Below are 16,710 nucleotides of genomic sequence, written 5' to 3' on the forward strand. Positions count from 1 at the left end.
AACAAAAAGGCCGGATCCTATCGACAGCGTGAATAAAGAAACTGGGATTAGCGATTATGGTGTCAATATAGCGACTGTGGTTACGAAAGTTAGTACATTAGCCAACAAGCCTAGGAGAGTATTTCTGATTAATGAAAAGCTAAGCAGTTGCTAGCATCTCACTTAGAATGAACTGACATCATTTATTTCCAGTACTATGGATGTAGAGGAAACGCGGGAAAAGTTTAAACAGATTGTAAATCGTCTCTGGAGAACCAGGTGACTAGTAAGTGGATCAAGGACAGAAAAGATCCGTAATGGCGTAACAAAGAATTTCGGAAAATTCTGAGGAAGCAAAGGCTGCAGCGCTACTACCACCGTCATACCTAAGCAAAAGACCTGTCGAGAAACCTAGAAAACTGAGATACTGTGTAAAATTCCTGAGCACTCTAAGCCTCCAACCAGTCACTCGTTTACAAGTCTGGTATGACAGTAGAGGATAGAAAAACGAAAGTCGAAGTTTTAAATTTCGATTCTGAGAAGTTGTTCTCGCAGGACAACCGTACAAACATACCGTCATTTGACAAGCGGGCGGCATCCCAGTTTTATAACGAATGCAATACGGTACTGGTTCCTTACTTGGTTTGCACTTATCGCGAATCTCTCACCCCAGTGAAAAGTCCCAAAAGTTCAAGAAAAAGCAGAGATTAATCTTGTGTAGAAGAAGGGCAAGGGAATTGCCCCTCAAAATTACAGATCTATGTGCGTAGCATGGGTTTGCTGCACAATTCACAAAAATATTCTCAATTCGAGTATTATAAATTTCATGGAGACTGAGATGCTTATGTCCACTAATCAGCACGGATTTAGGAATCATCACTCGTGCTAAACTCAGCTTGCCCTTTCCTCACATAATGTACTACGAACTTTGTATGTAGGGCAACCTACAGAACCCATATTTCTAGATTCCCGGAAATCATTTGACATGGTGCCCAACTGCAGACTGTTAGTGAAGGTACGAGCGTATGGAACAGTCTCCGACATATGTGAGTGGCTTGAAGACTTGTTAAGTAATAGGATTCACTTCGTCCTCTTCCATGGCGAGTGTTCATCAGGGACAAGGGTATCGTCAGGGGTCCTCCAGGAAAGACTGATAGGACCACAGTTATACAGTTACTTTCTGTACATGTAAATGGTATGGAGTATGATATCCGTACCAGACCGCACTGAAAGAATAATACATCGACGCAATTCAAAGGCGGGCTGCTAGATTCGTTAGCAGTTGATTCGAACTTGACGCAAGTGTTATGGAAAAGCTTCGGGAACTCAATGGGAATATCTCATGAGAAGGCAAAGCTCTTGCTAAGGAACACCACAGAAAAAATTTAGAGAATCAGCATCTGAAGCTCACAACAGAACGATTTTACTGCAGCCAATGTACATTTCGCGCAAGGGCCAAGAAATGAGAGAAATTATGGCTCATACACAAGCAGAGAGACAGTCATTATTTCCTCGCTGCATTTGCGAGTGGAACATGGAAGTAAGTGACTAGTCATGGTACAATGTACCCTCCACCACGCACCATTCGCTGGTTCGTGGAGTATGCGTGTAAATATACGTGTAATACGAACAGTATTCGTCACCGAACTGTTCCTCTACTGGACGCAGTACACATTGCTGAAAAGTGTGTTCATATTTTCCCACATTTAGTAATTTTTTAAGCACTTTAAGTGGAGCACATGCAGACCACGACAAGAAACACCCGCACCTGCCCTTTACTCCACTATCGGCACTGCAATGACGGCAGATCTCGAGGCCTTCGCAAAACCCAAACACTGTCATCGAATTGCCACAAGGTACAGGCTGGCTCATCACTCCACATCATTAGTGTCCAGTCAGCCGTAGTCCAGACTCGTCGATACTCATACAATTACACCACGTCAAGCCCAGCTTAGCACTGACTATAGAATTGTGTGGTTTATCAGGAGATGCTCTAGCATTTTACCCAGTTTTTTTCTTTTCTTTCATCTCACTGCGCAGAGTTGTTGTGCTACCTGGAATGTTGGCAGCACTTTGGAATTAACGAGTGGTGATTCCTTCCTCTGATTTCATCTGATGTTTTTGCAGCCACCCCCGGCAATGTTCGACAGCCCCCAACCCTCGTAGGATGTAGACACTCCGGGACGATCAAGAAGTCTGGGGAAAAAACCGGGAATTTTTTCACCCGTGAGAAAACAGGGAAAATCCCGGGAATTTTTTTACAATTTCGGCAATTTTTCGTTGTCTTGGTTCCGAGTCAAGTCAAAGGCTTCAGAGCGAATACTATGCATTACTTCATAGCAACGGCTTTCCATGAGCGTGGGTTCAGAGCTGTTTTTCTAATAGATCGTGGGAAAATATTGCAAACGGTGGTATCAGAGGGTTACATTGAAAGCAAATTTCCTTTTACGCAAGATGGATTGTTACGTGTGAGAATGTGCGATGAATTACTTAAATCACAGAGCGTTTGACTCTCATTGGAAACTTAACATTGTGAGGACCAGTCACTTTGAAAAATTTCAGGCCCAGAAGACAAGGCATTTACATCATAATTTAAAATTTTACTTTCAGGTTTTGTATTTCACATACGTTAATGGGTAACACACTCAAAAAAGACCAATAATGTATATAAACGCTTAGTCTTACTTGTAGCTCTACTATATGTACGTTCAATAAGCAACGCCCCACATTTTTTTTAAAAAAAAAAGCCAATAATATACATAGACAAACGTCCTTGTTCGTGCTTCACGTTTGATGTTTGTTCTGTGCGCCGGTGAAGTTTCGAACCGTCACGGCACATGGGAGAGCCGGAGTACAGCGTCAAAATGGCGTCTACATACGACTCACGTTACAAGAAACCGTGGTGAATATCCATAAATGTGTATGTGCAGTGTATGGTGATGCTGCAGTTCATAGGAATACGTCTGGGCGATGGATAAAGAAAGTTACAGCCTCAGGAGATGCAAAAATGAAATGAAATATCATGCGGCTAGTGCCGCCCGCCAGGTAGACCGGTCGCCTGGTGCAAGTCTTTTGAGTTGACGCCACTTCGGCATCAGGAGATGCAGAAACAGAGCTTCATGATCAGCGATGCTCGGGACGGTCTGTTACAGCCACTGCTCCTCACATGCCATTATTCGTGCCGACCGGAGCATCACAACTCGTCAATTGGCTCTACAGTTGTCGCTCAGCATTGGAAGTGCGTCTGCAGTGCTACGCCTATAGGACATGAGCTTTTACCAGCAGCGAATACACGCTCTTCCACAACGTTGGCGTGCGGCCATATAACGTGAGGGAGACTACGTAGAAAAATAGGACATGAACATGACATGTTGATGAATATTGTCATCAAATTCTGACTCTTAACAACAAATTCGTTCTGAAAAAAAGTGTTGCATTACTTATTGAACGACCCTCGTACATACTGTACAGCTACAGGTAAAGCTAAGCGTTCATATATAATATTGGTCTTTTTTGCATGTGTTACCATTTAAGGTATATCAAACACAAACCTGACAGTAACATTTTGGACTACCACGAACTTTTCCTATTTGTGTATTCGCTCTACTTAACAGTGATGTAGCTATTGGCTGACTACATCAGGTGTTCTATGTTCTGAATGTCTATTTAATTTGCTGGCGAGATAACATGACGTGAGCTGTGACTGCCTGAAGAAAGAGCATCGTAATCTGGATTTCAGAGCATCGTAAGCTAACGTGATATGTTTGGTGGAACTGGTCTTTATACATTCGTAGTACGAAAACATGCATGGTACACGTTGATGCGCATTAAAGATCTTTCCAAAACGCCTTAGGTTTCATTTTCTGAAGTACTGGGAAGTGGTGTATATAACCTAAACTATTCAAAGAATTGATGTGTTTTATTGTCCCGAGGGAAAGTATACTGTTACTTAACACAGAGGAAGTGTTTTTTCAACCAGAAAAAATGTTCATTTTCACCTGGGAAAAGTGTGTTTTTAACCAGCAAATCCGGGAAAAATCTGGGAATTTTTTTTAATTATACACTCAGCCTCAGTACATGAGGTTTCCCTGGTTTGCTTTACCTGTGGTAGTTACTTCGCGTCTCCATTTCACGATAACGTCACCAACAGTTGGCTTTGGCAGATTAAGGAATGTTGAAATGTCCCTGATGGATTTCTTACTCAGGCGACACCGAATGATTCGTCTACGTTCGAGTGTCTGAACTCCAATGCCACTACATAGTTTCAGCCTCTCTCCTGACAACACAGTATTCCCCACCTCTCTTTATAATTACGGATCCGCCTCTCATGATGCACCGTTGTCAATTACATAGCACCGTCTGGATGCTTCTGATGAGATACTGCACTTTTGGTGACAAACAGTTCTTTTCGTACCACATTATTATGTTTGACGCCAAGAGTAGTTGGTGAATACAACAACTGTCAACATCAGTAGGCGGCGTGACCTCCAGGTCTACGACTGTACGCCTGTATTCGTTGTGGTATGTGGAAAAAAACTCCGCCTATCATACTGAGGAATTTCTTGCAATGGTTGAAACATATACTTCGTCAGTTCATAAAGACTCCTGGCTGGAGGCAAGACACACTCAATGCCTTCTCTGCGAGATAGCAATGGAGATACTACCGAAGAAAGTGCTGGCAAAGCAGAGTTATTAAACACAGCCTTTCAAAATGCCTTCAAAAAAGAAGACGAGCTAAATATTCCAGAATTTGAATCAAGAACAGCTGCCAACATGAGTAACGTAGAACTAGATATCCTCGTAGTAGTGAAGCAATTTAAATCACTTAACAAAAGCCGTAATCTGGTCCAGACTGTATACCAATTACGTTATTTTCAGAGTGTGCTGATGCAATAGCTCCAAACACTGGAAAGTTCCACAGGTCACACGAATATTCAAGAAAGAGGTAATAGGTGTAATCCACTAAATTACAGGCTCATATCTTTGGCGTCGATATGCAGCAGCATTTTGGAGCATGTATTGTGTTCGAACATCATGAATTACCCGGTGGAAAACGCTCTATTGACACACAGTCAGCACGGATTTAGAAAACATTATTCTTGTGAAACACAAATAGCTCTCTACGCGCATGAAGTGATTAGTCCTATTGGCAAGGGATTTCAGATCGATTCCGTATTTCCGGAAGACTTTTGACACTGTACCACACAATTGGCTTGTCGTGAAATTGCGTGCTTATGGAATATCGTCTCAGTTTTGTGACTGGATTCAGGATTTCCTGTCAGAGAACTCACAGTTCGTTGTAATTGAAAGAAAGTCATCCAGTAAAACAGAAGTGATTTCCTGCGTTCCTCAAGGTATTGTTATAGATCCTTTGCTGTTCCTTGTCTATATAAACGATTTGGGAAACAATCTGATCATCCGTCTTATGTTTTTTCAGATGACGCTGCCGTTTATCCACTGTAAAGTCATCACAAGACAGAAGTAAATTTCAAAACTATTTAGAAAATACAGTGTGTTACAAAAAGGTACGGCCAAACTTTCAGGAAACGTTCCTCACACACAAAGAAAGAAAACATGTTATGTGGACATGTGTCCGGAAACGCTTACTTTCCGTGTTATAGCTCATTTTAGTTTTGTCAGTATGTACTGTACTTCCTCGATACACCGCCAGTGGGCCCAATTGAAGGAAGGTAATGTTGACTTCGGTGCTTGTGTTGACATGCGACTCATTGCTCTACAGTAATAGCATCAAGCACATCAGTACGTAGCCTCAACAGGTTAGTGTTCATCACAAACGTGGTTTTGCAGTCAGTGCAATAATTACAAATGCGGAGTTGGCAGATGCCCATTTGATGGATGAATTAGCACGGGGCAATAGCCGTGGCGCGGTACGTTTGTATCGAGACAGATTTCCAGAACGAAGGTGTCCCGACAGGAAGACATTCGAAGCAATTGATCGGCGTCTTAGGGAGCACGGAACATTCCAGCCTATGACTCGCGACTGGGGAAGACCTAGAACGACGAGGACACCTGCAATGGACGAGGCAATTCTTCGTGCAGTTGACGATAACCCTAATGTCAGCATCAGAGAAGTTGCTGCTGTACAAGGTAACGTTGACCACGTCACTGTATGGAGAGTGCTACGGGAGAATCAGTTGTTTCCGTACCATATACAGCGTGTGCAGGCACTATCAGCAGCTGATTGACCTCCACGGGTACACTTCTGCGAATGGTTCATCCAACAATGTGTCAATCCTCATTTCAGTGCAAATGTTCTCTTTACGGAAGAGGCTTCATTCCAACGTGATCAAATTGTAAATTTTCACAATCAACATGGTTGAGCTGACGAGAATCCGCACGCAACTGTGTAATCACGTCATCAACACAGATTTTCTGTGAACTTTTGGGTAGGCATTGTTGGTGATATCTTGATTGGGCCCCATGTTCTTCCACCAACGCTTAATGGAGCACGTTATCATGATTTTATACGGGATACTCTACCTGTGCCGCTAGAACATGTGCCTTTACAAGTAATACACAACATGTGGTTCATGCACGATGGAGCTCCTGCACATTTCAGTCGAAGTGTTCGTTCGCTTCTCAACAACAGATTCGGTGACCGATGGATTGGTAGAGGCGGACCAATTCCATGGCCTCCACGCTTTCCTGACCTCAACCCTCTTGCCTTTCATTTATGGGGGCATTTGAAAGCTCTTGTCTACGCAACCCCGGTACCAAATGTAGAGACTCTTCATGCTCGTATTGTGGACGGCTGTGATACAATACGCCATTCTCCAGGGCTGCATCAGCGCATCAGGGATTCCATGCGACGGAGGGTGGATGCATGTATCCTCGCTAACGGAGGACATTTTGAACATTTCCTGTAACAAAGTGTTTGAAGTCACGCTGGTACGTTCTGTTGCTGTGTGTTCCATTCCATGATTAATGTTGTTTGAAGAGAGGTAATAAAATGGGCTCTAACATGAAAAGTAAGCGTTTCCGGGCACATGTCCACATGACATGTTTTCTTTCTTTGTGTGTGAGGAATGTTTCCTGAAAGTTTGGCCGTATCTTTTTGTAACACCCTGTGTATCTATGTGTGGTGCGAAAATTAGCAATTGACTCTAAATAACGAAAAGTGTTCGGTCATCCATATGAGTGCGAAAAGGACTCCGTTAAATTTCTATTACACGATAAATCAGTCAACTAAATACGCCGACCTGCACAGGGACAAACGATCACCGTGATGAAATAAGGGAAATCAGAGCTCGTAAGGAAAGATATAAGTGTTTGTTCTTTCCGCACGCTATACGAGATTGGAATAAAAGGGAATTGTGAATGCGGTTCGATGAACCCTCTGCCAGACACTTAAACGTGATTTGCAGAATTTCCATGTAAGTGTAGATGTAGATGAGATGGTCCGTAGTGATACTCTGCCTTCAACCTTCGCACGGATTTCAGCCGCTGTCATGCGACTGATCGTCAGAGCCACTCGGACATTCCTAGACCTTCTTCAGGTGTAAATCCTTCTGAAAAGACCAGTACGTTCCATTTTTGCAACAACGTTGTCCTGTGTCCTGTGTCCATCTTATTGTCCATTCAGTGTAGTTCCGCGGCCAACGTTTTGTTTGGTGCTCCCGCATCCCTCATGCCAATGACTCGACCTCTTGAAAAGTCCAAAAACTGCACTTTCACGTCCTCTGGCCACGGTGTGTTGCGATCTCAATCTGAAAATTTCCAGGAACATCAGAAGCATCCCACAGCCATCATGTATGCCTACCACACAATTCTTCACCTGTGAGAAGAGCTTATTTGTGTACTGAAAACACGGTAAGTCCGCATAATGGTGGGACCATTGAAACGTAAGAAAGAAGACCCGGACGATACATGAAACGTTGTACCCGCCTTTATTAACGGCGCTCTTCGTCGTCACAGCTCCTGAGGGTGGGCCCGACAAGCAGAAATTTCCCCGGCGCTGCTCCAACGCCAAACTTACCGCGACGTGGCAGCAAAGCCTTTCAGTAGAAGCTCCGCAAAAGACGGAGGTAGGGGCACTCCAGCTCCCTCAAGGAGAATGCCGCGCCAAGTTCTTCGTCCCTTTCATGTTACCAATATTTGACGCTTTACGTAGCTAAATTCGGAAGTAAGTAACTTATTCCTGAAGACCTGACGAATACGTCTCAAGAAAGAGGAGGTACTTGTGGATTTAAATAGCGTTCTCGTGTTATAGAAGAAATTTTCGAGTGCAATAAATATATATGTGAAGAATTTCTTCAGGGCAAATGGTCCGTGAGACATCAGTTTTTACAAAGTACAAACCAACTACAGAAAGCTGTGTTTGATGTGTCTACATTTTATTTTATTTCGTAACATTCTAACCCGAAAATCCTTACACCAAACCACTCAAATATTTTGTATAAATAAGGCAATATTTCCCACTGAAGTAATGAAAAACCTATAATATGACAAGGTACAGATGAATAGATAAACATGAAATAACGTTTCTGTTGCGATAATCATTAGTTCGGCACAGGATACGGTTTAGGGAAATCTTCGTCGCAAATTATTTGATACACCGTAAGTGATTCTGTATATCGTCATCAGCACACACAACAAAATACAGAGCAAACTTGTTTGGTACATGAGCCCATAGGTACGCAACACTTACATTCAGTGACTTACGTGGTCACATTCGTGAGGTATGTTTTGTATTTTATTCTGCGTTCTGGTGATGATGTATCGAAATGCTTAACGCGTTGTAAATTAATTTGCTGCCAAGACACTTCCAAAACTGAGTCCCGTGTCAATTCTGATTTGTCACTTGACTCAAATGTGGAAGACTTTCTCAATCAAGAGATGAAAATGATTAGCTCATAATCGGTATGTAGGGTTCATAACTAACGGTACGTTAGCTAAGTATTGGACAACATGTATCATTATCATTAAAAACAACAAAACATTATCAAAAGATACAGTATTACAATTTACAACATAAAATACGAGGGCAGTTCAATAAGTAATGCAACACATTTTTTTCTGAAACAGGGGTTGTTTTATTCAGCATTGAAATACACCAGGTTATTCCCCAATCCTTTAGCTACACAACACTATTTTTCAACGTAATCTCCATTCAATGCTACGGCCTTACGCCACCTTGAAATGAGGGCCTGTATGCCTGCACGGTACCATTCCACTGGTCGATGTCGGAGCCAACGTCGTACTGCATCAATAACTTCTTCATCATCCGCGTAGTGCCTCCCACGGATTGCGTCCTTCATTGGGCCAAACATATGGAAATCTGACGGTGTGAGATCGGGGCTGTAGGGTGCATGAGGAAGAACAGTCCACTGAAGTTTTGTGAGCTCCTCTCGGGTGCGAAGACTTGTGTAAGGTCTTGCGTTGTCATGAAGAAGGAGAAGTTCGTTCAGATTTTTGTGCCTACGAACACGCTGAAGTCGTTTCTTCAATTTCTGTAGAGTAGCACAATACACTTCAGAGTTGATCGTTTGACCATGGGGAAGGACATCGAACAGAATAACCCCTTCAGCGTCCCAGAAGACTGTAACCATGACTTTACCGGCTGAGGGTATGGCTTTAAACTTTTTCTTGGTAGGGGAGTGGGTGTGGCGCCACTCCATTGATTGCCGTTTTGTTTCAGGTTCGAAGTGATGAACCCATGTTTCATCGCCTGTAACAATCTTTGACAAGAAATTGTCACCCTCAGCCACATGACGAGCAAGCAATTCCGCACAGATGGTTCTCCTCTTTATGGTGTTCGGTTAGACAACGAGGGACCCAGCGGGAACAAACCTTCGAATATCCCAACTGGTGAACAATTGTGACAGCACTACCAACAGAGATGTCAAGTTGAGCACTGAGTTGTTTGATGGTGATCCGTCGATCATCTCGAACGAGTGTGTTCGCACGCTCCGCCATTGCAGGAGTCACAGCTGTGCACGGCCGGCCCGCACGCGGGAGATCAGACAGTCTTGCTTGACCTTGCGGCGATGATGACACACGCTTTGCCCAACGACTCACCGTGCTTTTCTCCACTGCCAGATCACCGTAGATATTCTGCAAGCGCCTATGAATATCTGAGATGCCCTGGTTTTCCGCCAGAAGAAACTCGATCACTGCCCGTTGTTTGCAACGCACATCCGTTACAGACGCCATTTTAACAGCTCCGAACAGCGCTGGAAGTCAATGAAACTATACGAGACGAAGCGGGAATGTTTGAAAATATTCCACAAGAAATTTCCGGTTTTTTCAACCAAAATTGGCCGAGAAAAATAATGTGTTGCATTACTTATTGAACTGCCCTCGTAATATACAACATTATTTACAACTAAGTTTGACCTGGAACCTACATAAATGTGTGAGCACGATGAGTACGAAGCTGCCCCTCAAACTCAGGTTTTGTTACCGACGTAGTGACAGTACGATTTTTGTGCTGGTGATTGATATTATCCATGGACAATTGACGAGCTACTGTTTTGCTTGAGTAAGGAAGTTTGCTGTAAAAGCTGTTAAGCAAAGAGCAGCTCTCTTTAATTTTTAAATCACTGTGGATTCTTATGTTCCTCAGATTCTTATTTGGTTTCTTATTTGGTAAGATGCGTGGACGCAGCATGTCGTAAAACTGAGCAGGCATACAACACTGCTGGTTGTATTATTGACTTGAAAACTAGGAGAACGTTTACCCTATTTAGAGACGTCTTTCCGTTTATGAAGGGGTATCAGACAGCTAATAGAATGCCTGCTTTGTTGGCTACGCATTTTATGCGTTTCTTGAAGGCAAAGTGATTGTGCAAGTGAACTCAAAGATATATGGCGGAAACAGTCCAAGGAATGCCTTCACTGAATAACAGCATCGGGGCTTCTAAATCTTTTCTTTTAGTGCATAAAACGAAGCACGACTTTTTCCCACATTTATTTTGACCCGCCATTCTGTAAACAGTTTTTCAAGCAGTAGTCCAGCTCTTTGGAGTTTTAGGCGTAATTTATCGTTTTATCATCAGCGAAGATTGCCATATTTGCTGGATGAAAGTCTGGTGTGTCAGATATAATACACACTCAAAAAACGTTTTACATCATCCCCGTTTTCAGAACTGAAGATAGACATTGACGGTGGATATTGTACCACAGACACAGTCCCTTTGACTGTTCAGAGATGTTATTAAACCTGCCCAAATATGTAAACAACCATGCCTGAGCAGCGCCTATTAAACGGAGGAGCTCCGACAGCCGATCAGTTCCAGTCATTCCACCAGGAAGGAGGTACACGGCTCGTATTATACACTCTTGGAAATTGAAATAAGAACACCGTGAATTCATTGTCCCAGGAAGGGGAAACTTTATTGACACATTCCTGGGGTCAGACACATCACATGATCACACTGACAGAACCACAGGCACATAGACACAGGCAACAGAGCATGCACAATGTCGGCACTAGTACAGTGTATATCCACCTTTCGCAGCAATGCAGGCTGCTATTCTCCCATGGAGACGATCGTAGAGATGCTGGATGTAGTGTTGTGGAACGGCTTGCCATGCCATTTCCACCTGGCGCCTCAGTTGGACCAGCGTTCGTGCTGGACGTGCAGACCGCGTGAGACGACGCTTCATCCAGTCCCAAACATGCTCAATGGGGGACAGATCCGGAGATCTTGCTGGCCAGGGTAGTTGACTTACACCTTCTAGAGCACGTTGGGTGGCACGGGATACATGCGGACGTGCATTGTCCTGTTGGAACAGCAAGTTCCCTTGCCGGTCTAGGAATGGTAGAACGATGGGTTCGATGACGGTTTGGATGTACCGTGCACTATTCAGTGTCCCCTCCACGATCACCAGTGGTGTACGGCCAGTGTAGGAGATCGCTCCCCACACCATGATGCCGGGTGTTGGCCCTGTGTGCCTCGGTCGTATGCAGTCCTGATTGTGGCGCTCACCTGCATGGCGCCAAACACGCATACGACCATCATTGGCACCAAGGCAGAAGCGACTCTCATCGCTGAAGACGACACGTCTCCATTCGTCCCTCCATTCACGCCTGTCGCGACACCACTGGAGGTGGGCTGCACGATGTTGGGGCGTGAGCGGAAGACGGCCTAACGGTGTGCGGGACCGTAGCCCAGCTTCATGGAGACGGTTGCGAATGGTCCTCGCCGATACCCCAGGAGCAACAGTGTCCCTAATTTGCTGGGAAGTGGCGGTGCGTTCCCCTACGGCACTGCGTAGGATCCTACGGTCTTGGCGTGCATCCGTGCGTCGCTGCGGTCCGGTCCCAGGTCGACGGGCACGTGCACCTTCCGCCGACCACTGGCGACAACATCGATGTACTGTGGAGACCTCACGCCCCACGTGTTGAGCAATTCGGCGGTACGTCCACCCGGCCTCCCGCATGCCCACTATACGCCCTCGCTCAAAGTCCGTCAACTGCACATACGGTTCACGTCCACGCTGTCGCGGCATGCTACCAGTGTTAAAGACTGCGATGGAGCTCCGTATGCCACGGCAAACTGGCTGACACTGACGGCGGCGGTGCACAAATGCTGCGCAGCTAGCGCCATTCGACGGCCAACACCGCGGTTCCTGGTGTGTCCGCTGTGCCGTGCGTGTGATCATTGCTTGTACAGCCCTCTCGCAGTGTCCGGAGCAAGTATGGTGGGTCTGACACACCGGTGTCAATGTGTTCTTTTTTCCATTTCCAGGAGTGTATGTAGTTCAAATGGCTCTGAGCACTATGGGTCTTAAAATCTGAGGTCATCAGTCCCCTAGAACTTAGAACTACTTAAACCTACTAACCTAGGGATATCACACACATCCATGCCCGAGACAGGATTCGGACCTGCGACAGTAACGGTCGCGCGGTTCCAGACTGAAGCGCCTAGAACCGCTCGGCCACAGTGGCCGGATTATATGTAGTTCAACCATGCGTAGACGGTCAATACCGCGGTTCGATCGCGTCCTCATTGTCACTTTGTGCCAGGAAGTCTCTCAACAAGGGAAGTATCCAGGGATCTCGGAGTGAACCAAAGCGATGTCGTTCGGGCGTAAAGGAGATACGGAGAGACGGAACTGTCGATGGCATGCCTCGCTCAGGCCGCCCAAGGGCTGACAGCAAGGCCACCATGTTGATTAATGCTTTGCGTGCAGCCACAGGACGCCGTATTACCACTGAAACTGGGCGCAATAGGCAACTTCACGCCGAACGTCCATGACGACGTCCTTCTTTGCAGCCGCGACAACATGCAGCGCGGTACAGATGGGTCCAACAACATGTCGAATGGACCGCTCAGGAATGGCATCACGTTCTCTTGGATGAGTGTCACATATGCCTTCAACCAGACAATCGTCGGAGACGTGTTTGGAGACAACGCAATCAGACTGAACGCCTTAGACACACTGTCCAGCGAGTGCAGCAAGTTGGAGGTTCCCCGCTGTTCTGCGTGTGGCATTAGGTGGGGCCGACGTGCGGCGCTGGTGGTCTTGGAACGAGCCGTAACGGCTGTACCGTAGATGAATGCTATCCTCCGACCGATAGCGCAACCATATCGGCAGCATTTTGGCGAGGCATTCGTCTTCATGGGCGACAAGTCGCGCCCCCGTTGTGCACATCTTGCGAATGACTTCCTTCAGGGTAAAGACATCGCTCGCCCAAAGTGTCCAGCATGTTCTCCAGACAGCAACCCTATCGAACATGCCAGGGATAGCTTGAAAAGGGCTGTTTATGGATGACGCGACCCACCAAACATTCTGAGGGATCTACGCCGAATCGCCGTTGAGGAGCGGGACAATCTGGACCGACAGTGCCTTGATCAGCTTGCGGATAGTATGCCACTACGAATACAGGCATGCATCAGTGCAAGAGGACGTGCTGCTTGGTATTAGAGGTACCTCTGTGCACAGCAATCTGAACCACTACCTCTGAAGGTCCCGCTGTTTGGTGGTACAGCATGCAATGTGTGGTTCTCATGAGCAATAAAAAGAGCTGAAATGAAGTTTATGTTGATCTCTATTCCAGTTATCTGTAAAGGTTACGGAACTCTCGGAACCGAGGTGATGCCATAATTTTTTGCTATGTGTATATAAGTGTTAAATGGTGTCGGTCCAAAAAGGATAAAGTGGGCATAAGGAGCCATATCACAAATGTGTAAAATAAAAGTACGGTCCTGGAGATACGAACTAATTAAGCTAGCAATATACAGTAGGAATTTCAACTTTATTAACTTATACAAAAATCCATTATGCCATTTTGTACCGAAGGCTTGAGCAACATCCAGGTATATGACTGCCGTAATTGATTCCACTCGTAATTGATTCCACTACCCGTGACAACTACAGTGGAACTGAAAGTTTTGGACGAAATCTAAACTGGTTACTTCTACGTCACAAACCTCTTCATCGTTGCAGTGCCTTGCCCGAAACTGTGGCAGCCAAACCGTAGAATGTAAATTGGGTGTAATAATGTCAAATAAAATATATACAATGACAGGTTCGTTCAAAAATTGTACCACTGTACACTGCTGCCCATTAAAATTGCAACACCATGAAGTCTGCAAGCAATGAACGTCAGCTTCACATCGGCGCGTAAACGTACTATACCTTTTAGCAACAAATAATCTTTAGTAAATAGGAAGCACCATCACGGACAAAGGTATCGGCGACTACAACGTCGTTGTGAGAAGATTGAGTGCCGTAGGATTCAAGTGTGAAGACGTCATCAACACATTTTTATGGACAACCTTTAAACAATAATTTATGACGAAATTACCTCAGCATTTTATGGAATAGATGTGTTGATGATGTCTTCATATTATGTTGAAGATGTCTTCTAACTAATGTGAACCAAAAGATGCAGTTTACTGGGCAGTGCTCCGGGAATAAAAATTTACCCCTTTTGGACCTCCAACTGACCGTATAAATGGATATATTGCCCTTAATATTTACCGAAAACTAACCACGACATATCTACACTCCTGGAAATTGAAATAAGAACACCGTGAATTCATTGTCCCAGGAAGGGGAAACTTTATTGACACATTCCTGGGGTCAGATACATCACATGATCACACTGACAGAACCACAGGCACATAGACACAGGCAACAGAGCATGCACAATGTCGGCACTAGTACAGTGTATATCCACCTTTCGCAGCAATGCAGGCTGCTATTCTCCCATGGAGACGATCGTAGAGATGCTGGATGTAGTCCTGTGGAACGGCTTGCCATGCCATTTCCACCTGGTGCCTCAGTTGGACCAGCGTTCGTGCTGGACGTGCAGACCGCGTGAGACGACGCTTCAACCAGTCCCAAACATGCTCAATGGGGGACAGATCCGGAGATCTTGCTGGCCAGGGTAGTTGACTTACACCTTCTAGAGCACGTTGGGTGGCACGGGATACATGCGGACGTGCATTGTCCTGTTGGAACAGCAAGTTCCCTTGCCGGTCTAGGAATGGTAGAACGATGGGTTCGATGACGGTTTTGATGTACCGTGCACTATTCAGTGTCCCCTCGACGATCACCAGTGGTGTACGGCCAGTGTAGGAGATCGCTCCCCACACCATGATGCCGGGTGTTGGCCCTGTGTGCCTCGGTCGTATGCAGTCCTGATTGTGGCGCTCACCTGCACGGCGCCAAACACGCATACGACCATCATTGGCACCAAGGCAGAAGCGACTCTCATCGCTGAAGACGACACGTCTCCATTCGTCCCTCCATTCACGCCTGTCGCGACACCACTGGAGGCGGGCTGCACGATGTTGGGGCGTGAGCGGAAGACGGCCTAACGGTGTGCGGGACCGTAGCCCAGCTTCATGGAGACGGTTGCGAATGGTCCTCGCCGATACCCCACGAGCAACAGTGTCCCTAATTTGCTGGGAAGTGGCGGTGCGGTCCCCTACGGCACTGCGTAGGATCCTACGGTCTTGGCGTGCATCCGTGCGTCGCTGCGGTCCGGTCCCAGGTCGACGGGCACGTGCACCTTCCGCCGACCACTGGCGACAACATCGATGTACTGTGGAGACCTCACGCCCCACGTGTTGAGCAATTCGGCGGTACGTCCACCCGGCCTCCCGCATGCCCACTATCCGCCCTCGCTCAAAGTCCGTCAACTGCACATACGGTTCACGTCCACGCTGTCGCGGCATGCTACCAGTGTTAAAGACTGCGATGGAGCTCCGTATGCCACGGCAAACTGGCTGACACTGACGGCGGCGGTGCACAAATGCTGCGCAGCTAGCGCCATTCGACGGCCAACACCGCGGTTCCTGGTGTGTCCGCTGTGCCGTGCGTATGATCATTGCTTGTACAGCCCTCTCGCAGTGTCCGGAGCAAGTATGGTGGGTCTGACACACCGGTGTCAATGTGTTCTTTTTTCCATTTCCAGGAGTGTAGTTATACACGGCCAGTCACGTCACCTAATGAAATGTAAATCCACGTCGTTCCGCGCCATGTTAAACCGTACTTATTAAGTGCTCCTTACTAGCGAAGCGCAGCTGGTTGAGTGTGAGGTTGTAGAGTATACAACATATGTGTAAACTGTTACGGTCTTGAATTTGTTAACGCAGTTAATAGAAGTGTGTTAAAAAAGAAAAATCTTCTTTCTCATAGTGGATCAGGGTCAGATGTTACAGCGCTTAGACCGACCGATCAGACAAAGGAACGCTCTATTTTTAGTAGAATACCATATACGGCTAAAGTATCCGAAAAGTAAGCAGATGTAAG

The sequence above is a fragment of the Schistocerca cancellata genome, chromosome 6, assembly GCF_023864275.1.
Source record: "Schistocerca cancellata isolate TAMUIC-IGC-003103 chromosome 6, iqSchCanc2.1, whole genome shotgun sequence".
Taxonomy (NCBI): domain Eukaryota; kingdom Metazoa; phylum Arthropoda; class Insecta; order Orthoptera; family Acrididae; genus Schistocerca; species Schistocerca cancellata.